Below are 23,372 nucleotides of genomic sequence, written 5' to 3' on the forward strand. Positions count from 1 at the left end.
CAAAAGGCTTATGCGTGTTTGTGCTGGGGAAAAACAATGCATCCGATTAGGAGAGGTTGTATGATAAGCGAAGACACAGAACTAGCTTGTGGGGTGGTGGACTTTTCATTAAATCAGACACAGCTCAACAACTTTGCAAATTTTCAACAGAGGGCTGCTTAATTATTACTAGTTTATCTTTTTATTATGTTTTTAGTTTTTACATATTTAGGATGATGCTTTATTTAGAGGGCTAACAACATATTGTGCTTTAGCTGTGAGAGAGTTTGAAGGGTAAATCCCTCACAGAACTCAGGATTTTAAATTAATCCTCTTTAAAGAGATAGTTCACCCAAAAATTCAAACTATCTTATAATTTACTCACCCTCATGCCATCGCAGATTTATATGACTTTCTTTCTTCAGCAGAACACAAACTAAGATTTTTAGAAAATTATCTCTGCTCGGTAGCTCCATGCAATGCTAGTGAATGGCAATCAGACCATTATAGCTCCAAAAATCACATAAAGGAAATATAAAAGTAATCCGTATGACTCCAGTGTTTAAATCCATGTCTTCAGAAGCAATATAATAGGTGTGGGTGAAAAGAAGAACAATATTTAAGCCCTTTTTACTCTAAATCTCCACTTTAACTTTCACTTTCAGATGTGAAAGTGAAACTTAACAGGCACCACATTTGACTTTCAGATGTAAAAGTGAAAGTGGAGATTTATAGTAAAAAAAGGACTTAAATATTGTTCTGTTTCTCACCCACACCTATTATATTGCTTCTGAAGATATTAATTTAAACACTGGAGTCTTATGGATTACTTCTATGTTTTCTTTATGTGATTTTTGGAGCTACAAATGTCTGATCACATCCACTTGCGTTGTCACTTGAACATGATGGGTTGGAAAAACTTTGTGGCTTGTAAAAAGACTTTGTGCTGTGTTGGGTTTAAATTAATGAGGGTTGAACACTCTTGAGATAAATTTAGGTTTTCATATTTAATTATAGCTGCTGCAGTGGTTGAGTGTGGATAAATCATACAATTGCTTCAGGGTTGTTTATAGCGTTCTTTGCAGATTTTATTTTTGACTCTGAGATGATCTCTTTTCTTAATGGCAGTGAGCAGTTGAAAGAGCTATAAGACTTTAAGAGTTGGATCGTATAGACGCGCTCCACTGGAAATGCCCTACTGAGCAGAGTTATTATCCTTAACGATTAAAAAAAAAAAAAAAAAAAAAACATAACAATAAAAACTGAAAAATAAACTATTCTGAATACTTTTTCATGACTCCAAAACTAACTTAAATAAAAAATAAAAAATTCATTTTCATAAAAAATTTTGATGCACAGTCATTTGAAACCTCTACAACCCACCTTAATTAAAGCTTGTGTGTAATTGTTTTTTTGTTGTTGTTGTTTTTATATTTTCTCTTATCCCAGCTTAATATGCAGAAACAATTATAAGTAAACCATTCATTGGTTGATTCCCAAGAAAAGTTTCTTTGGCTCTTTCAACATTCCACTGTTTTTTTAGTTTTTTACTGACCGTCCAGCTCAAAAACACAACACTGGCTCAACCAATGGCATTAGTTTGGGGCGGTACTATATGTTAGTATGACCAATGTGAGGTGAAGGGTGTTTTTCAGAAAGCTGTTTTGAAAACAATGTTTATTTTTGCAATTCCGTTTGGTGGCTTTACTTCTGCTATAACATGAAAATAACACTAGATAATACTAGACAGCTCTTAGAAATGTAATGCCATTTAACATGTTTAAATTATATTTAACACATTTACTCTAGCAGACCTAAACACTAAAACTAAACACCGAATTATGCTAAAGTACTACTAGAAAACCATCAAAAGAAATAAACTAAAACGTAGTTTTAGTTGTAGTGTGAAAACTAATGAAAATAAAGCTAAATTAAAGAGCAAATTAAAAAAGTAGGAAAATATAAATAGAACCAACATGAAAAATCAAAATCTGTAATAACCCTGCCACTGAGGAGGCAACAATGTGTGGAATATGCAGATCTCTTTACTTCTGCTTTGAACCTGTGTTGCTCTTTCATGTAGGTAGTCTTGTCTCTGCCTGTCTTTGAGTTTTTCACCTTCAAACTCATGGCACGACACCCACGCACTGTACCTGTAGAAATCAGAAGATTGAAAGATTAGCATCTTTTGATCAGCAATTGGACTGACATTGACTCTGACACTAAATGTATTTATTTTTTTTACACGTGACGAAGTAATGTAAACTGATATTCAAATGCACAGCCAAACTCACTGCTGCCAAGAAATGCCATCTTTTTCCTTCACATGAACTAGATTACCAAAACAATACTATACCATTAATGGAAATTTCATCATTAGATCTGATTGTAGTTGTTGTAATGTTTATGTGAAACACAGACATTTTCAATTCTTAGTCTTCCAATTATTCTATGACTTAAAGAGATAAGTCATCTGTCATCATTTACTCGCCGTCTACTTCTTCCATGGAACACTCAATAAGACGTTCAACACTACATATACAATTACAAATTAGATTTGAGAACTGCAGCAGAAGGGAATATTTACATTCATAATGGCGTCAGTTTCAGTCTGTTTCTCACACTAGGGCTTCATAAACTTGTAATGTAGTGCTCAAGTTGTATAGACTAACTTTATGGTACTTGAATGCTTCTTTAATGTCATTTTTGGAGCTCAAGAGCATCCATCCCCAATCATTTTCAGTCTGTAGTAAAGGGCAGCATTAACATACTGCCTTTATTTCCTTTTGTGTTTCACAGGGAATACAAAGCCATACAGGTTTGGAATGACATGAGGGTGAGTAAATAATGACAAAATCTTCATCTCTTCAACTCCTTTACACACTGTACATTTCAGTTTGTAATTGTTAGTTTGTTTAATTCAGCATAATTCTCTATGAGAGAGTGTATTGAATTTGTCTCTGGTCAGGAGATGAAGTAACCGGGCAGTCTAACTGTGTGGCAAATTCTAAGGCTGTCAGTTCTCAAAAAGCCTAACTTGCTTTATTTTTAAGGGGCTGCTTAGACCTGAAAACTCAAAGATACATCAAAATGGAAATTCCTCTAAAACAGAGGCAAATATAAATTTGTTTCTGTAGTAAATATTGATCACCTACTACGTTCCCTGCTGTTGCAGCCAGTTATGGCTGCCGAACTGACTTTGTCTTTGTGTGTGAATATGTATGCGTGTGTGTGTGTGTGTGTGTGTGTGTGTGTGTGTGTGTGTGTGTGTGTGTGTGTATTTAAATGAGTATGTTTCAGCTGATGTGTTTCCACACAGCTCCTATCCTATGTCAGGTCCTATCGTCACAGCTGCTCGTCCTTCTCACCCGCTATTCACAAACAGCCATGCAGAGCTGCGCCACAGCCTTGTCCTCAGCAGGCTGAAGACAAATTTCCTGCCAGCATGCTCATAATGCGGCCTCCTGCATCCAGGGGCGGCCACGTGTTGAATCTTTCCATTCTAAACAGTCTTGAATACAATAATCTGGGTAAATCACTGTAAACATTAATTTTTCCTGATGTGCAACTTACCGATGCCATAGACACACCCCCATACATCAATATTTTTTGGACTTGATGCTTAGCTTGTATTGTCCTTTTTTTCTTTGGCCCGGAGAACACTGCTGTTTTTTCCAAAACCTATTTTTAATGTGGACTTGGTAGGGTTCACAGTTTAGGAGCAGGTTTGGCTATTGACAATAATGGATAATCATCATAGATAATTATCAATTATTAAAATCAATAGAACACTGATTAGAATAAATGTTCTAATAATAATCTTATAATCCTTTAAATCAACAATAATCAAATTCAACAGAATATTAATTATTATCAAAGATAATCATTAATTATTAAAATTAATGGAACATTGATTAGACTTAACACTAGATTATTGATCCTTCAAATTCAACCATCAAAGATAATTGTCAATTATCAAAATCAATAAAATATTAATTAGGATTAATGTTGACGGGGCACCACCCTGGAATCAGGGACTAATAACCAGACAGTATAACAGTCTCAATATTAGATTGTTCTCTTAGGAAAATTGATGGCCGTAGATCATCAGAATTCAAAAGGAAACAACGAAGGTTTGAATTTGAGCACTGGCATCCCCTGCCAGCCTTTGACACATGTGTATGCAAAACAAACCAAAGCACTTCTCTTTGAAATATAACAAAGCTTATTGATGCAGTAATATCAATTAATAATGAACAAAATGCAGTCAATAAACTTCCGACTTACAACTATAAACTAAACAGTGGAATCATGTCATGATATCTATAACAGAAAAATTATGTTTTTTAAGACAGTGACATCTGAGGGGTCGGATATCACTTATATTCAGAAGTGGTTTTCCAGCAGGACAACGCCAAACACAAAACATATACTGCCCATATTACAAGTGTATGGCTGTGTAAGCAGAGTGCAGTTGCTAGATTTGCCCATCTGAAGACCTGACCTGTTACCAATTTAGACTGTGTTGCATTATGAAGTGCAAAATACTGCAACGAAGGCCTGTACAATTGCACAGCTGAAGACCTGCATAATGGATGAACAGAGGGAAATTCTGCTTGCTAAATTTAACTTGTGTCTTCAGTATCCAAACTCTTAATTAATATTATTAGACAGTATAACATTGGCTCTTGGCACGTGGAATGTAACTTACTGGGGGGAAAGGAGCCAGAGCTTGTACAGGAGGTTGAGAGATACCAACTAGATATAGCTGGGATCACCTCCACTCACACTGTTGGGTCTTGAACCAAACTCCTCAATAAGGGGTGGTCCCTCTCCTACAGTTCCACTGGGTGAGAGGCACCTGGTGGGTGTGGGGATACTCACAAGTCCCCGACTGTTTGCCTATTAGTTGGAGTTTATCTCGGTGGAAGAGAGGGTCACCTCAATCCGACTTAAGGTCACAGAGAGGAAAACTTTGACTGTGTGTGTGTTTATGCACCAAGGAGCAGTTCAGAGTATTCAACCTTCTGGGAGAGAGTGGGTGGGGTTATGTATAGGGCCCCACCTACAGACTTCATAGTCCTGCTGGGGGACTTCAAAACTCATGTTGGCAATGACTAGAAATTTGGATTGGGGTGATTGGTAAGAATGGCCTGCCTGATCTAACCCCAAATAGTGAAATGTTATTATCCTTCTGTGCTAGTCATGGTTTGTCCATAACAAACACCATGTTCAAACACAAGGATGCTCAAAAGTGAACTTGGTACCAGAGCTACTTGGGCCAAAGGTCAATGATTGACTTTGTATTAATTTCATCTGACTTGAGGCCACATGTTCTGGACACTCGGGTGAAGAGAGGTGCTGATCTGTCAACTGATCACCATCTGGTGGTGAGCTTAATCAGATGGTGGGGAAAACTGACAGACAGTCTCGGTAAACCAAAGCACATAGAGATGGTGTGCTGGGAACGATTGGCAGAGGACCCCATCCGGAATGATTTTAACTTCTACCTCAGTGAGAATTTCTCCCATATCCTGGAGGAGGTGTGGGACATGGAGTCAGAATGGACCCTGTTTTAAACCTCCATTGTTGAAGCAGCCAGGCACAGTTGTGGCCAAAAGCTTGTTGGTGCCAGTCATGGCGGCAACCCAAGAACCTGCTGGTAGACACCAGTGGTGAAGGAAGCTGTCAAGCTAAAAAAAGAGGACTTTGGAGACTCCTGATTCAGCAGATAGGTACCGGCAGGTAAAAAAGGTGGCTGTGGTTGCAGAAGCAAAGTCTGGAGCATGGGAGGAGTTTGGGGAGGCCATGGAAAAAGACTTTCGGTTGGCCTTAAGAGGTTCTGTAGAACCATCCGGCAACTCAGGATGGGTCGGTGGAGCCTCGCACAAGCTGTGTTCAGCAAAAGTGGAGAAACTCTGACCTCAAATGAGGAAATTGTCAGGAGGTGGAAGGAAAACTTCAAGGAACTCATTAACCAGAGAGATATGCCTCTTTACAGGAGGCAGGGCCAGAAGCTTCCGGAGTATCAAAGTCCGTTTCTATGGTGGAAGTCACGGAGGTTGTTGGGAAGCTCCTCAGTGGCAAAGCACTGGGGGTGGATGAGATTCATCCTGAACTGCTTAAGGACCTGTTTTTTTTGGCTAATATGCCTCTGCATTGTTGCATGGACCTCTGGGACAGTGCCTTTGGATTGGAAAGTAGACCGGAGAGTGTGTGCCAAATACCGGGGTATCACACTTCTCAGCCTCTCTGGGAAAGTCTGTGCCAGGTTGCTGGAAAGGAGACTCTGGCTGATAGTTGAATCTCAGATTGAGGGGGAACAATGTGGATTCTGTCCTGGCCGTAGTACAGTGGGCAAGCTTTTCACCCTTTCACATATAATTTAGGGGGCATGGGAGTTGTCCAATCCAGTCTACATGTTTTTTATGGACTTGGAGAAGGCCTACGACCGGGGTCACTACTACAGGCCATTCGATCTCTGTACGCGCTGTGTGAGAGCTGTATCTGCATACTCTGTATGAAGTCAGGCTAGTTCAATATGGGTGTTGGACTCTGCCAAGGTTGTGCCTTGTCTCCACTCCTGTTTGTGATTTTCATGGACAGTATATCGAGGTGCAGCCGAGGTCAGGAGGGCGTTCTATGTGGCGGCCGGAAGGCGATGGCTCTGCTTTTTGCGGATGATGTTGTACTTTTGGCACCATCACATGGATGCCTCCAGCACATGCTGGAACAGTTTGCAGCCGATTGTGAAGCAGTTGGTTTGAGGATCAGCACCTCCATGTTATGGTCTCCGAGTCTATGTCTATGGTTCTCTCACAGAAAATGTGGTATGCCACCTTCAGGTACACTGGCAGCCAAAAGTTGTATATGATAATGTACAGATTTGTCTCTTATAGTAAGAAATTGGTACTTTTATTCATAAGTGACATTCAACTGATCACAATATATGGTCAGGACATTAATAACGCAGAAAATGACTTACTATTTGAAAAAAATTTCAGAACTTCTTAAACTACTTCAAAGAGTTCTCATCAAAAGATCATCCACATACAGAAATTACAGTTTTGTGGATCTTTGGCATTCTAGCTGTCAGTTTGTCCAGATACTCAGGTGACATTTCACCCCACACTTTCTGTAGCACTTGCCATAGATGTAGCTGTCATGTTGGGCACTTCTCATGCACCATACACTCTAGCTGATCCCACAAAAGCTCAATGGGTTTAAGTTCCATAGCACCCTTTTTCAATTATCTGTTGTTCAATGTCTGTGTTTCTCTGCCCACTCTAACATTTTCTTTTTGTTTTTCTGTTTCAAAAGTGGCTTTTTCTTTGCAATTCTTTCCATAAGGCCTGCACCCCCAAGTCTTCTCTTTACTATAGTACATGAAACTGATGTTGAGCAGGTAGAATTCAATGAAGCTGTCAGCTGAGGACATGTGGGTTGTCTATTTTTCAAACTAGAGACACTGATGTACTTATCATCTTGTTTAGTTGTATCTGGGCCTTCTACATCTCTTTCTGTCCTGGTTAGAGACAGTTGTCCTTTATCTTTGAAGACTGTTGTGTACACCTTTGTATGAAATCTTCAGTTTTTTGGCAATTTCAAGCATTGTATTTCCTTCATTCCTCAAAACAATGATTGACTGACAAGTTTCTAGAGAAAGCCGTTTCTTTTTTGCCATTTTTGACCTAAAATTGACCTTATCTCAAAAACAAACACAAAGACACTTCATTTAATGAACCAAATAGCTTTCAGCTGTGTCTGATATAATGGTAAGTAATTTTCTAGTACCAAATTATCTATTTAGCATGATTACTCAATGATAAGGTTTTGGAGTGATGGCTGCTGGAGATGGGGCCTGTCTAGATTTGAAAGAATTTTTTTCATATATTGATGGTGCTGTTTGTTACATCAGTAATGGCTTGACTATAGTTTGTGATCAGATTATTGAAAATGTACCACAGGAGGAGGAGTTTAAGTATCTTGGGATCTTATTCACGAGTGAGAGGAGAAGGGATCATGAGATCGGCTGCAGACTAGGAACAGCGGCAGCAGTAATGCGGATGCTTCACAGGACTGTAATGGTGAAGGGGGAGCTGAGCCATAAGGCAAAGTTCTCTAATTACTGGATGGTCTACATCCCTATCCTCACCTATGGTCATGAACTCTGGGTAATGTTGCTTATGCAATTGTAGGTGCTAACCATGACACATAATCCATTGGTTGTTTTAGTTTTTTTTTGTTTTTATGGTGCAGATAACTCAACATTTAATATATTAAACTCCAGCTGGACAACAATCTAGTGATTAGGATCCAGTGTTGGTACATTACAAAATACTTGCTTTTTAAATGCCACTCCATATTCCTGTGATCTGCCCTGTTGGAAAATCCAGCTAAAACTGGAAGGTGGAAGTTCGAAAGAAGCTAAGAGTGGAAGCTGTTTTTTCACTAATTCTTGATGGTCAAAGTGAATTATTTATGGTGATTAATTGGTCCAGTCTGATCTAGATAGTTGATCAGCTGGGTCACCTGATTTCAACCTAATAGATTATCTTGGTCAAGATGGTTAGAGCCAGTAGGCCACCTTGGACCATCAAAAACAAAAACAGCTTTCATGTTTCCAAAACATATATGTTTTTTCAAGCATGGTAAGAATTGGTGATTCAGATGAGTGAAGGTGCCCATAATGAATGATCAGACTTCTATATGAAAAGTTCCTATCAGAATGTGTGACGTGTCTGAGATATTTTTTTGTCAACTCATTCCTTTGGAGTCATCAAGGGTAGTGTCTTCCACCCACTATTCTGTGCGTGCACAAAATCCCTGTTCTTCATCACGGTAATGTCTTAAGCCTGAATGGCAAATGAATATTTTTGCAAATATATTGCATGATTTTACAGTACAGGGCCTTCAAAACATACAAATGTGGTAAACCACGGACAATCTCTCAGAAAGTATTCAGCGTGACCTACATCAGTTTTCATTTTTACTTTTTATGCTCAAGTGATTTCAACAATGCACAGCTGCTTTGGGCACCACCGATGTATTATTGGTTGTGCATGCTTCCCAATAAATTGCCTTTCTTTTAACATTACAATGTTGCAAAATGCAACAAACCTGTAGACTCAGTACCTTGTGAAATGACGGCGGTTAAAGCCCAGTGCAGATTACACTCTAAATCGCTGTATGTTGGAGGGATCAGAGGTATGACAGAGGGATATCATTCATTTTCAAGGATGGAAAAGAGTAGCCACTCCTTAAAAGGGAGCAGTAATATCTCTTGTCAGTTGGTTATTTTTAATGATTTGATCTTCAAAAGTCATCAAACACCCCTCGACATACTGGTAGGGGTGGGGGAACAGGTTTGCTCATTCATAATAACTGGACTTTTTCACCACAGGCTTCACTATGTAACAATACATCTTTTGAATTCCATGCCATTACTACAATGCAACCCACAAAATTACATGTTGTTGTCATCTATCGCCCCCCAGGTCAGCTGACAAGCTTTCTTGAGGAATTGGATGTCCTGCTGTCCTCCTTGCCAGAGGATGGCAGGCCACCTGTGGTTCTTGGTGATTTCAACATACACCAAGACAAACCCCAGGCCATTGAACTGAATACTCTTCTGGCCTCATTTGACTTGGAAAGACTACACACCACAGCAACTCACAGGTCGGGCAACCAGTGGACCTCATTTTTACACGTAAATGTACCACCTCTAATATTCTTGTTACACCTTTACATGTCTCTGATCACTATTTTGTTCAATTCAACATGATTCTCCCATCCATTGTAAAACCGACCCCACCTTTGGTTTCCTTTCGCCGTAACCTCCGTTCCCTCTCACCCTTTCGCCTTTCCACTGATGTCTCTGCCTCTCTTCCCACAATAAATGTATTTTCCATGCTTGATGTAAACACTGCCACAGACACACTTAGCTCTACTTTAACAACCTGTCTAGACAACATCTGTCCTCTCTCCTCTAGACCAGCACGGACTACACCACCCAGCCCCTGGCTGTCTGACGTCCTTCGTGAACATCGGACTGATCTCAGGGCAGCTGAGAGGAGATGGCGGAAATCTAAAGATCCAGCTGATCCAGGTAAATATCAGCTTCTGCTTGCAACTTTTTCAAATAACGTTAAAACTGCAAAAACTTCATATTACCAGACCAAGATCAACAGCATCACACACACTCGTAGCTTGTTTAGAACATTTAACACACTTCTCTGCCCTCCCCCTCCACCACCTGACACATCACTGACAGCAGATATATTCTCCACATTTTTTACTGATAAGGTTACAGCCATCAGCAATACATTCACAGCACCACACCCTGTCAAACACCTGGCTCCTGTATGCAACCCGTCTTTCCCTATGTTCTCTCCTTTAACTGACACTGAGGTCTCTAAACTCCTCCTCTCCAACCACCCCACAACCTGTTCCCTTGACCCCATTCCATCACACCTTCTCCAGGCCATCTCTCCGTCCATCCTACCGGCACTTGCACACATAATTAACACGTCCCTTCTTGCAGGCACTTTTCCCACTACATTTAAGCAGGCTCTAGTAACCCCACTGCTGAAAAAACCTGCACTTAACCCCACACAGATAGAACACTACAGACCAGTCTCTCTCATCCCATTCATGGCAAAAACACTTGAAAGGGCAGTTTTCAATCAGATCTCCGCATATCTCTCACAGAACAAGCTTCTGGATGACAATCAGTCAGGCTTCAAAAGTGGACACTCCGCTGAGACTGCCCTGCTGTCTGTCATCGAGTCGCTGAGACAGGCGAAAGCTGAATCCAGATCATCCGTAGTGATTCTGCTGGACCTTTCTGCTGCCTTTGACACAGTCAACCATCAGATCCTACTCTCCACCCTCTCTAAACTGGGTATCACTGGAACTGTGTTTGACTGGTTCAACTCTTATCTCTCAGAAAGGTCCTTTGAGGTAGCATGGAGAGGGGAAGTATCCAAGCCACACCAGTTACTTACTGGGGTACCTCAGGGATCAGTGCTTGGGCCACTTCTCTTCTCCATATACACAACATCACTGGGACCCATCATTCAGTCACATGGTTTCTCTTACCACTGCTACGCTGATGACACGCAACTCTACTTGTCTTTCCTGCCCAACGACACCACAGTGACCGCTCGAATCGCTGCCTGTCTGGCAGACATCTCAGCCTGGATGAAGGAACACCACCTTCAACTCAACCCTGCCAAGACCGAACTCCTTGTCTTTCCAGCCAACCCGGCTGTTGAACACAACATCACCGTGCAGCTGGGTCCAACTACAGTTTCGCCTTCCAAAACGGTCAGAAATCTAGGGGTAACCATTTATGATGAGCTAAATTTCACAGACCACATTTCAAAAACTGCAAGATCATGTAGATTTACACTCTACAATATTAGGAAGATAAGACCCTTCCTCTCTGTACATGCCACACAACTGCTCGTTCAGTCCCTTGTCATAACTAGACTGGACTACTGTAACGCTCTCATTGCAGGCCTTCCTGCATGTGCTATTAGACCCCTGCAGATGATCCAGAATGCAGCAGCACGTCTGGTCTTTAATGAGAGCACATGTTACACCACTCTTTGTCTCTCTCCACTGGCTGCCGGTTCATGCACGTATTAAATTCAAGGCCCTGATGCTGGCATATAAAACAGTCACTGGGTCTGCTCCAGCATACCTAAAAACATTTATGCAGAGCTACATTCCCACCAGAAGCCTGCGTCAGCTAAGGAACGTCGCCTTGTCGTACCAAAACAAAGAGGCACCAAAACACTTTCCCGGACTTTCAGTTTCATCACACCACGGTGGTGGAATGACCTTCCCAACTCAATCCGGGAAGCTAACTCACTCTCTATCTTCAAAAAACGGCTAAAAACACATCTTTTCCAAAAGCACTTAACCTGTCACTAAAAAAAATTTTTAAAAAAATAAAAAATTATTTACATTTCTTGTTGCACTTAAATATGTTTTGTATACTATTCTGATGATAGTGAAACTTTATAATATGGCACTTTTTGTACCACTGTCTCCCTAAGATGATTCGCTGATGTTCTTCCTCTTTTGTAAGTCGCTTTGGATAAAAGCATCTGCCAAATGAATAAATGTAATGTAAATGTAAAAGCTGCTTGTTTCTTGTTCCCTATGTCTAGTGTTTAACTAGTTTTGGCCCATACCAGCAGGAAAAGAGGATATACTGTAGCAAACCACAAACAGAGACTCAGAGACAACAGTGACAATGTTTTCACCAATGAGGGAACAAGAATTTACACTCCCAAAGGGCCTGTGCCAAGCATTTAAGTGGGTTTGCTTCAATTCTGTACTTGCTTACAGATTTTTCATGCAAGCATGATTCAAACTGAAAACTGCTGCTCCTCAAGACCTTTGACCTTTGGCCTGAAGTTCTCATATCTTTGTGTTCTTGGTCAGGATGTGATCGCCAAAGCTCTGGAATATTGGGATCTATCAGGAGATAAATATCCAGAAGCAAGTGCAAGCTCTGATCGATCCAGAAGCACAATCAGCTGTGGGAAGTGTTACATGACCTGTAATGACGCTAGATACCAGGTGCATACCTCCATCTACCAACCCATCCACCTACACAGAGACACCTTTGTTTTTCAAATAAACCAATAACTTGTAGCCTCTGGCTGTCATGACTTCTGACCTCTCTGGTGCTCATTGGCTTCAACTAGCAGCTTTATAAACGGAAATAGAACAATGTCCTCCTCTGGATCTTACCTCTAGCTAGCACAAAGAGATTGTTCACCTGTAAATTACAATTCCGTCATCATTTACTCACCTCATTTCTTTTAAATATCATGATTACTTTCTTCCAAAAACACAAAATTGCATGTCTTGTGCTCTGTGTACTGTAGGTCTTCAGAAGCTGTTTGAAAGCTACAGAAATACTTTGCTAAAAATCTTCCCTTCAAGCATTACTCTCAAAAATGGAGCATCAAGACATGTCACGACAGATTTGAAGTCCATGACATAGAACAGGAGAACCAATGACATTATGACATCAAACCTGGTGCGATACTTCTCTATGCAGAATTTGAATTGAGGACTATGAAGATGGGGAAGATGTTTAGCAAATAACGTTTTCAATTGCGGCCTTTCCGTCACACAAACATGTTGTGCTATTTCAGAAGACCTGGAATATAGTGGGCATATTATATGAACTACTTTTATGGTACTTTTTGTTTTTTCAAAGCTAGACAGCAGCAGTCCCCATTTATTTTTTTTATAAGGAAAAGAGCACTCTGTCTGGACATTTAACAATATATATTTTTGTGGTTCAAGGAACACTGCATTCGTGGGAATTCGGATTATGCATGAGGTGTATACTGAGTGGGCACTCACAACCCACAATTCTTTGCTTCAATGATTTCTAAAAGAATTACGCCAATTTGCTCGTATATATGATGTTCAAATGCAAGGAATGTTAATTCCCAAGTTGAAGTACCTCAGTAGATGAGTGCAGAGTATATATTATGTATAATTACATTAATATATCTTTTAAATAAAATATTAGAATAAAAGAACTGTAATATCTACTTTATTTTCTCTTTACATCATTATAACTCTCCTAAAATGTACCTCATACACTCCCTTCCAGAGGGACTTTGTTCCCTTCTCACTCAAAGCGCTCGCACTTGTTAAAGAGTGGGGTGCTGTCATAGCAACCATGTTACCTTCCGTTTCCGTTTGTCCTACGAAGGCCGTCTCGTTTAAATGAGGCTTGTTTAAAGGAGGACACTCAGTATACTGCATTCTTCAAAGGATGCGTCCTACCCACTGATCTATATATATATAACTGGATAGCTCATAGAATTCTAAACTGCCAGCAGTAGGTGAAGCTACCGGAAGTGCTCTGGCGGCCATCTTACTATTCCCTACCGACAGAGGGCATCGCGGCATGTGCAGCGTTTAACCGCGAAACAACACTCACTTAAGGATGCGGCTAAAGTGCCCACAGGTTGTAATTTATGACTATGTACATATTAAGCACACATTAGTCGTTATCCCCATGTAGAGTGTCCATAACGATCATAACCTTTAATAATCAACAGTAAAAATACAACACCAAAGTGTATTAACCCAGATAGCAAAAAATGTCCGCACGGCTTCTTTTTGCCGCTGTCCCCAAGCTGTCGGCTATAGGTGCGTCCCACTGGCGGTGATCCAGCGTTTGCCGCCGAATTCGTCACGCCCATTTCTTGCGAGATGCCACCGGCGGTCAGACGGCGGGCCGCCCGCGTCATTTCTCTGGCGGTTGCCTCGCGGCAATTCGACCGCGGCCGGCCGGCGGCAATTCGACCGCGGCCGGCCGGCGGCAAGCCGCTTTGAAATACAGTCACAGCTTGACTCTCAAAATCGACCAGCCATTTGGCTATTATTATTTTTTGCTCCAAAGCCATTAGGGTTTATAACAGATTCTTGACTCTTGATTCCATGATAAGGTAAGGTTTAGGAAATGACATTTAAATTACTTTGAAACTCTGAAGCGATTATACAGTAATATAGGCCCTATGTAAAATATATTGAATTATTTATGCACTTAGGTGAAAATTGTTTATATTTCTTTGATTGATGCACATTGAGACATGCACCAATAAACCAAGAATAATTCCTTTTTGTAAAACTTACTTGGCAATAAATATCTTTCTGATTCTGATTAGGTTTAAAAATAGATATTTAATACAGGGTATGAAAAATTTAGCAGAATAAATTGATGAAGTTAGACTTTTCACCAATGCCTGACTATCAGTGAACAGTGAAAGACATCTGTCCCCGTTTTGACGTGAAGGATAAACTCAATGAAAAAGCTTTCTCCCCTGGTTTCACAGTTGCGCAGAAATTTCGTTTGTCTGTAATTTTTTCCAACCTCGATTTTTTTTTTTTTTTTTTTTTTGTTATTTTACCTTTTACAGGTAAGGGATTCATTTGCAATTACGACCTGTACTAATGTTTAAGAAAGTGTGAAAGTCCCTGTAAAGGCAATAAAAATTAAATAATCCAAACACACTATACATGGTAAAAATTTATTGCTAAAACACATTGCACTGTGGACTGTGAAGTACTGAATTGTGTAGTTAAACCGTTAAACAGTTTTGCACCAGTGCTGTGTTCAGGATTCTTTTGGGCGGGGCTAAAACGGTGGCTCGATGACGCACTGGACCCACCGAGGCAGGCCCCTCCCGTAACAATATGACTAGAGCACATTCGGTTCAGTTTGCCATTCATGATCAATCAGAATAATTTCACAATGCAAGGTTTATTAGGGAAAACATCTAGTAACATTTATCACTTTGTTATTAAGTATCTGAGAGACATAGACTTAGACAAAAGGATTTAATTTTTTTTTTTTTTTTTTTTTAAGCTAAGTTCCAATATCTCTTGATTCACACTCCAGCCCAGTCGGTGGCGGTAATGCACCGTTAAGTTGGTTTGCCAACCGCCATAAAAACAAAAAAAAAAAAAAGAAAGAAGAAGAAAGAAGAAGAAGTTTGCCATTCAATCACGAGTTACAGTCAGACTCAGTACTAATTTCAACAGCCTACAGTTAGCAAAGTCATCGACTACCATCGTTTAAGTAAGTACATGTTTCCTTTTTGTGTAACGCAATATTATGTTTACATTGTTTTTAAAATATCTAAGTTAGTCACCATTGTTCTTGCAGTATGCTGCTAGTCCAGTAGCTAGAGTGGCTAGAAAGTGTTAGCTAACACGTGCTGTTTTGCCCTCCTTACAGTACACACTGAGGTTAAGCAATGTTGCTAGTAACATTACATGTAGAAATGTTATTAACTACATACAGTAGTTAGCCAAAGCTTTACATCTAGAAAGACTAAGTATAACTTGTGTGTTTTTTTTCTAACAAAACAATGATGTATATATGTATAACGCCATAGGGTTATCTAAAATTAAGATTGTACACTGCATATTCTACAGTCTGAATCCACAGCCGGTCACATTTTAAATTTATGAGAAGCTTCAGAGAAATGTAATTTGTAACCCTTTTTTTTTTTTTCTTTCAGCTTCGGTTTTTGGCAATCAAGTGTGGGAGGGACCTCAAGACAACTGTGTGGCGAATGCTTGAGAGTATCTTCTCTAATCGCCTTTCCATTAACACAACCTGGACTGGTGCAGGGGAAAAAGCATGTTTTAGAGACATGTTCCTGAAGACCATTGTTCAAAGTAAGTTGGCTATTTTTTTTTATATTTAAGTAGATGTGTATGACCTTATGCCAATCAAATGGAATGACAGATCTTTATTTTCTACAGGAGCCATCCGGAAGAACTCGGCAACCCAGGATGCCACTGATGAGGCGATCCAGGTTAACGTTACGCGTTACCTGAAAGGAGCAGCTGACCGTGAAGGTGGAAAAAGGCGCCGCACAGCTGAGAGGGACCCACAGCCGACCCCTCAAACCTAGGCTGACTACCGACACCCCTGCTAAAAGTGTCAGACTAAACTCACTCAATCCACACTCTTCACTAGAAATTGCTGTTTTTTTATTTTATTTTTCCCCATCTCGTGACCCTGCCTTCAGGGCAGCTCCTTGGATGAATATGGGATGTTTTTTTTTTTTTTTCCTCTCATGACCCTGCCTTCAGGGCAGCTCCTTGGATGAATATGGGATGGTTTGTCTTTTTATACAGGCGCACGAGGAATCACTGAAGATGTGCCAATTTGCACTGCCTCATTCTGGAGGTCGAGGAAAACCAGACCCCAACCACTCCAGACATTGTGATTGACTGTGTTCTCAACAGCCAGATTTTCTGCTGTTAATTGCATTTGTTCCCACTTATTGTCATGTTTAAGTTGAATGTAAAACTTTACATTATCCTGCACATTCTTTGATACCAAAGATCTCAATTATTTAATATACAATTTGCTGCTTATTTCATTGTTACAGTGCTTAACTATTCTATTTTTAAATATAGCTTATAAATCCTAGATTATACATCTAATACTTGATATTTGCACATTATCTGGTATCAAATATTCTACTTACCGTGACTTTAGTATTGGCTTATTTCATTCCGTCAGTGCTTAACAATTCTATTATAGTTTGTAAATCCTATTTCATACCTCTGATATTTGATATTACACTTTTAACTAGTACCAGTTAATTCTACTTTCATTCCATCAGTGTGCTTAACTGTTATTCTATTAAAAATAGCTTGGTTGTACTATTTCATACCTTTTGATATTGCACTTTCACTAGTACCAAAAAATCTACTTTCATTCCATCAGTGTGCTTAACTGTTATTCTATTAAAAATAGCTTGGTTATACTATTTCATACCTTTTGATATTGCACTTTCACTAGTACCAAAAATTCTACTTTCGTTCCATCAGTGTGCTTAACTGTTATTCTATTGTTAAATATAGCTTGTAAATCCTTGTGCCACAGGTCAGCATTGCAGTTATAATGGCATATTCTACTCCAGAGCTTTACTCTAAATTATTACCACTTATCCTATTGTTAGAAATGACTTGTAAATATGATGTTATACCTCAATTTATTTGATATCCTGCACTTTATTTGGTACCAAATATCCTCATTGCTTATGTTTACTGGTAATTCTTTTCATCCCAGAGCTGACCTCTTTATATTATTTACAATTGTTGTAAGTGTTACAATAGTGTTTTTTACAAAAGTGTTTTTTTTTTGCTTGTTTTTACCAAAATTTAATTGGAAACCTGCATTTTCTTTGGGTGTATATATGTTTGTATTTTTCTGTTATTTATATTTCAGTGATCTGACATATTGTTTCAATGACAGTTACTGTAATTTGAAATGTGGAATAAAAACGGCAAATGGAAATATGTCTGCTTTGATCAATCATTATTCTTGATAAACTGCATGCTATAAATAAATATATATATATACAATAAGCGGCGGCAGACCGCTCGAAAAAGCGGTTTGCCTCCGGCGGTCCGCCTTCGATATAACGGCGGCGGAGCGGCGGCTGGCCAGCGGGCCGTCCGCGGAACGAAGGCGGTAGGAAGGCGGCTGCCGCTTTTAAAAAGCGGCTGCCGCCGGCGGACCGCCGTCGAACGTGTTTGCGATCTCGCCATTCTGCCGCTTCTACTGCCGCCGGCGCGCCGCCGGCGGACCGCCGACTTATTGCTATCTGGGAATACCCCTTTTTAAAGCAAAGTTATCCATCTGCAGATTGTTACAGGATGCAATGTTTCTCTGCCTTCATAGTTTAAATCTGTTGATGCTCATTGTTCATAATGTTGACAAATTATTCATCTGCATAATTTGCCAACATTATTAACCATTTTTGACTAGATTATATAGTAAATGTGAACTAATTTAGGGGGGGGTGCATGCACATCAACAAATTTTAAAGTTAATAAAAATGACTAGCTTTGTGTTGATATTGTAACTAGACAGTACCTCTTAGAATAAATCCAGAACCAAATATAAAAATGTAGCATAGTATACACACACAAGTTCATATGTAGTATGTGTGTGTGTGTGTGTGTGTGTGTGTGTGTGTGTATACACACACACACACACACACACATTAATTTACCTTTACTTAATGGAATTATCCATTTGCATTCATTTCTGGAACATGCACATACCAGCTTGTGAGCATTTAATTATTTCAACAATCCCTGATATTTTAAATCATAATCAGAAATAGGTTTATTGACATATGCACACTCAAGGAAATCATACATATTTATTTGTTCAATAACAAAAGCTTCCAAGTACATAAAAAATTGACTTAAAGAACAGGTGGAGCAACCAAATTAAGCACCAACTTAGTTGCAAACTAACTAGTAGTTACGAAGCCTTGAACTTTATACCCCAACTTAAGACCTTACGCACAGCTATTTACTCAACCTCATGTCCTTCCAAACCTGTATGACTTTTTCTGTGGAACACAAAAGATGACATTTAAAAAAATGTTTTTGTCCATATAATGAAAGCCATTGGTGACCAAAACAAGCTATTTTGCTCACCATTTACTTTCATTACATGGAATACAAAATACATTTTTGGGGGTTCTGCAAACATAACTGTCAAAAAGTTGTTGGGGGGGGTAGTGTTCGCTAACGCGGCGGCTCGTTTTAGATTATCGCGGCCGACACAGCGACCCGCTCGGTTCTCCCGATGGCCAGTCCACCCTGATCGGCCCCAAAGTTTGTCGGTCCACCGGAAAAATGTCCGGTAGTCCAGATTACCAGTCCTGCCCTGCTCCTCGTCTATTCCAATTGATCACTTTATAAATGATGCCCGTGAGCTGGACCGTATTCAGGCCTGCACTGCAAAAAGTACAAATCACACACAGAGAATTAATGAAAGCCCACATTATAGTTATCATATGTAACCGGTGTTGATCTGCAATTAGATATTCAACTTGACCAAAAAAGCTGACTTAGGAAAATAACCACAATGAATAACAGTATAACTCACTAAGTTAACGTTAGCTGCATAGCTAATATTCATTTATCCTAAGAAAATAACCACAACGCACGTTCAACGTAAACAAAAGCTACAAAACATAATTATGTATTCAGAATAAAAACTTTAAAGCCTGCAAAAAATATGTTTGAAAATGTCTACTGATATCTTACCTCAGTTTCTTAAACTTGTTTCTATTGAAACACGTGCGCACGTGCGCCGCTGAACGTAATGCTGCTGCAATAAAGAGTAACATAACACGCTCACATTTAGAATAAGCGGGAAATTAAAGTCAAAATAAATAATGAATTACATATTTAGGAAGATTGCATTGTGATACAGTGTATGCAGACATAAGAAATGTGTTTTAATGTGACTGGATGGGTACAAATTACTCACCAAAACAGACGATTTCCCATTGAGACACATAGGAGTACAGAATGTTAGGGAATACCAAGATGGCGGCGCAGTAGCTTCACTGTTGTGACGTCATGAGCTATCCAGTTATATATATAGATCAGTGGTCCTACCTAGCACACAGCCTTCAAAACGAGACACAGCCAAAGGCAGAATTTACATTTTGGGGTGAACTAACACTTTAACAAATATTATGCTAAGAGAGTTTGAATCCGACTTTCGTTACCCTCATTTCTCATCATATCCTGTCCATTTCCACTAACCTAAACAAAAAGTAAAAAAAAAAAAAAACATTTATAAAAGAGAGCTGCAATGGCACCTCTTACTGGCATGCTCATTAACACACTTGATTTTCCCTTTAGAGACAGCAATGAATATTACCGCTGAAAACGACGATGTCCCCTTGTGCTTTATCCTGCAGAAGAACGGCAAGTGGGATCGCTCTGACAGTTTTATTAAAGTATTCATTTCACCCTTTCCTGTTAAATAAATGTCCCTTGCAATTTATCATAAGGGTATTGATGAAGTAGAGTGCTGGTTTTATCAAAGCAGTAATTGTTCACTGTGACGCTCATTGTCTGAGAGTGGATCTCTAAGAGGGATTACACATTATTAATGCTTTCTAATATAGAGGCACATTCATCAACATAATTTGTCATGATCAAATAGGTGGCCCATCAAGCAATACAAAACAGCACAGTCCCACACTAGCGGCAATCCAGTTATGTTTGAAAAGGAGCCCGTACTCGATTTCGCCTGTCAAAACAATATCTTTCCTGTCGTATGAACGCAATATTATACGGTAACAGTTTAGAATAATGTTTTTAGATTGATAATTTTTTTTATTATTATTATTCACATTATTCTTAAGCATAAAATGTTCTGTATTACAGTGAATACAGCTTTTTTTTAATCAGAATAAATTAAAGGTAGTTATTACCTACCATTAAATATAAATACTTTACCATTTAAAAATATATTTTTTTATTCTCCAGTAATGAGATTGAAAGGGCGTAAATGTGCTTAATTATCATGAAAGTAATGACAAAAAAAATCTGATGTCATTTTCTCACCCTCACGTTGTTCCAGACCCATGTGACCTTTTTTTTTCAGTTGTACACAATAGGAGATTTTAGGCAGAATCTTCAGTCACCATTCAATTTCATTGTTTCTTTTTTATTTTTAATTTTTTATTTAATGAAAATAGATGTTGACTGAGACAAACTGCCTAAAATCTCCTTTTGTGTTCCATCCATCCATCCATCATCAACCGCTTATCCTGTGTACAGGGTCGCGGGGGGCTGGAGCCTATCCCAGCTAACATTGGGCGAAAGGCGGGGGACACCCTGGACAGGACGCCAGTCCATCACAGGGCCACACATAGACAGACATACACTCACACTCACCTCCACATCCACACCTAGGGCAATTTTTTTGGAGACACCAATTAACCTAGCCTGCATGTCTTTTGGATGGTGGGAGGAAGCCGGAGTACCCGGAGAGAACCCACGCAGACACGGGGAGAACATGCAAACTCCACACAGAAAGGCCAGGGCAACCAGGGTTTGAACCCACGACCTTCTTGCTGTGAGGCGACAGTGCTAACCGCTGCACCACCGTGCCGCCCTCCTTTTGTGTTCCATGGTAGAAAAATAAAAACATACTGGTTTGGAACAACGTGAGGTTGAGAAAATGATGTCTGAATTTTAATTTTCGGGATCCATCCCTTGAATGGTTCTGAATTTTATTCTAATTTCTGTTTTTCTTTGATTTGATTTTGGGGTGAAATTTGACCCAGGCAATATTGTGATGTTGTAAAATGATTCTAATTCTTACATTTGATGTATACATTCTCGGAAATGTTTTACTTTTTTTTTTTTTTTTCTAGTAATTTATTGGCTACTTATGGATAATTTATACTTGTACATACTTGTAAACTTGCATATTAATAACAAGTCTTTTTTGTACATTGGTAAAATAGATTGCAATCTTTTTTTTTTGCTGCACTATTGTAAACAATTCTCTTACAGGTTTCATGAGATCCACACATATGTGTTTGCAAGCAGAGTCATTCGGTGTTGAGAGAGAGCACACAATATTTGTAGCATTTCTACTGTTTAACATCCAGCTGTAGCATGTTGTCGCCCCTGGTGAGTATATAATGATTGTAATGTCTGTGTGTCTGGCAGACCATTGTGTTTGACCCTGAGACTCATCTGCTCGTGATTCGGGACAGCTGTACCGACTGCACTCTCTGCCTCAGCGTCTGCCCCATCATCAACTGCATCAACACGGTTGCCAGGACAACGCTTTACGTGCCAAAGCAAGGCCTCCCTCAAGTCATGGAGCTCGTGTGCTAAACTAAAAGAGGAATGGATAAAAATCTGAAACAAAAAAAATGTCTGCGTCATAGCATCGATTTCACTTCATAATGAAAGTGGGAAGAATTAAAGGGACAGTTCACCCAAAAACTACAATTCTGTCATCATGCTGTCACAAACCCATATGGCTTTCTTTCCTCTATGTAACACAAAAGGAGATGTTAGAATGTTCAGTCTCAGTCACCATTCGCTATCTTTGCATATATATATTTTTTGGATGAACATATCCTTTTGTATTCAATATAAATGGGTGAGTAAATGATGACAGCATTTTAATTAAATTTTTTGGTGAACTACTGTATCCCTTTAACTGTGTTGTTGAGGTTTTGGCATGGTGTTATGCAGATGATGGAAGTGTATGGCTGAACGCTGTATCCTTAACAAGAGCCACAATGATGGATTGTCCACTACACCCTGAGCAGAATGCAATCAGATATACAAGGGCTGGTGATGGGACATGTGAAAATGAATGGGTTTTAATTTAATGGTGGCTGGTTTGGCTTGGAATCACATTCCACCGTGTTTTTTCACAACATACCATGATAACGCAAAGTTTGTTATATGTTATTGTTTCTTAAACAGCAAGTATACCTTTTTAAAAATCGACTAATTTTGAAGAATTTAATACATTTCATATAATGCAAGAATTTAACCTAAAATATTTCAACTAAAATACATTTAATTTTACTTCTCTTTAAACTTAAAAGGAGCAGTTCACCCAAAAATGACAATTCTGGCATTATTTACCAACCCTCGTGTTTTCCTGTTATTTTTCAATGCCATTTTGCTGTCAATGATGTTGACACCATTTTTTTGTTTGGGTGTGGGCTAAACGTGAGCTTCAGCAGAGGTGAAAATTATCAGCAAGTTAAATTTTGGTCTGTTCTGCACACCAAGCTATTTTATGGCTTCACTAGACTTGATATATAGCATACAAGTTGAATGGGATATTTTCATATTGTTTTTATGGTGATTTGTGTCTTTGCTGGAGCTTATCAGCCCCTGGTCACCATTGGTAGATACAGTGTAATGATTCTTGAAAAACAAAATCTACATTTATGTTTCATATAAAGAGTAAATAATGGCAGAACCTTCATCTTTAGGTGAACTATTCCTTTAATAAGAAATAT

At 39.3% G+C, this 23,372-nt stretch overlaps 2 long non-coding RNA genes and 1 pseudogene across 2 annotated transcripts; 2 read left to right on the forward strand and 1 right to left on the reverse strand.

Annotated features, from left to right (window-relative positions):
* The window catches only part of LOC127635027 (dihydropyrimidine dehydrogenase [NADP(+)]-like), a 304,510-nt pseudogene extending 282,289 nt beyond the window's left edge, over positions 1-22,221 (forward strand).
* LOC127635312 (uncharacterized) lies at positions 15,466-17,834 on the forward strand. Its single transcript, XR_007969463.1, has 3 exons — positions 15,466-15,604; positions 16,050-16,209; positions 16,297-17,834. It is a non-coding gene; the product is annotated as an uncharacterized LOC127635312 (long non-coding RNA).
* Positions 19,082-19,979, reverse strand: LOC127635313 (uncharacterized). The gene is made up of 3 exons (XR_007969464.1): positions 19,844-19,979; positions 19,618-19,681; positions 19,082-19,305 (listed from the first exon to the last, which is right to left on the reverse strand). It is a non-coding gene; the product is annotated as an uncharacterized LOC127635313 (long non-coding RNA).
* Positions 22,222-23,372: the final 1,151 nt, after the last annotated feature.

The sequence above is a fragment of the Xyrauchen texanus genome, chromosome 42 (assembly GCF_025860055.1).
Source record: "Xyrauchen texanus isolate HMW12.3.18 chromosome 42, RBS_HiC_50CHRs, whole genome shotgun sequence".
Lineage (NCBI taxonomy): Eukaryota > Metazoa > Chordata > Actinopteri > Cypriniformes > Catostomidae > Xyrauchen > Xyrauchen texanus.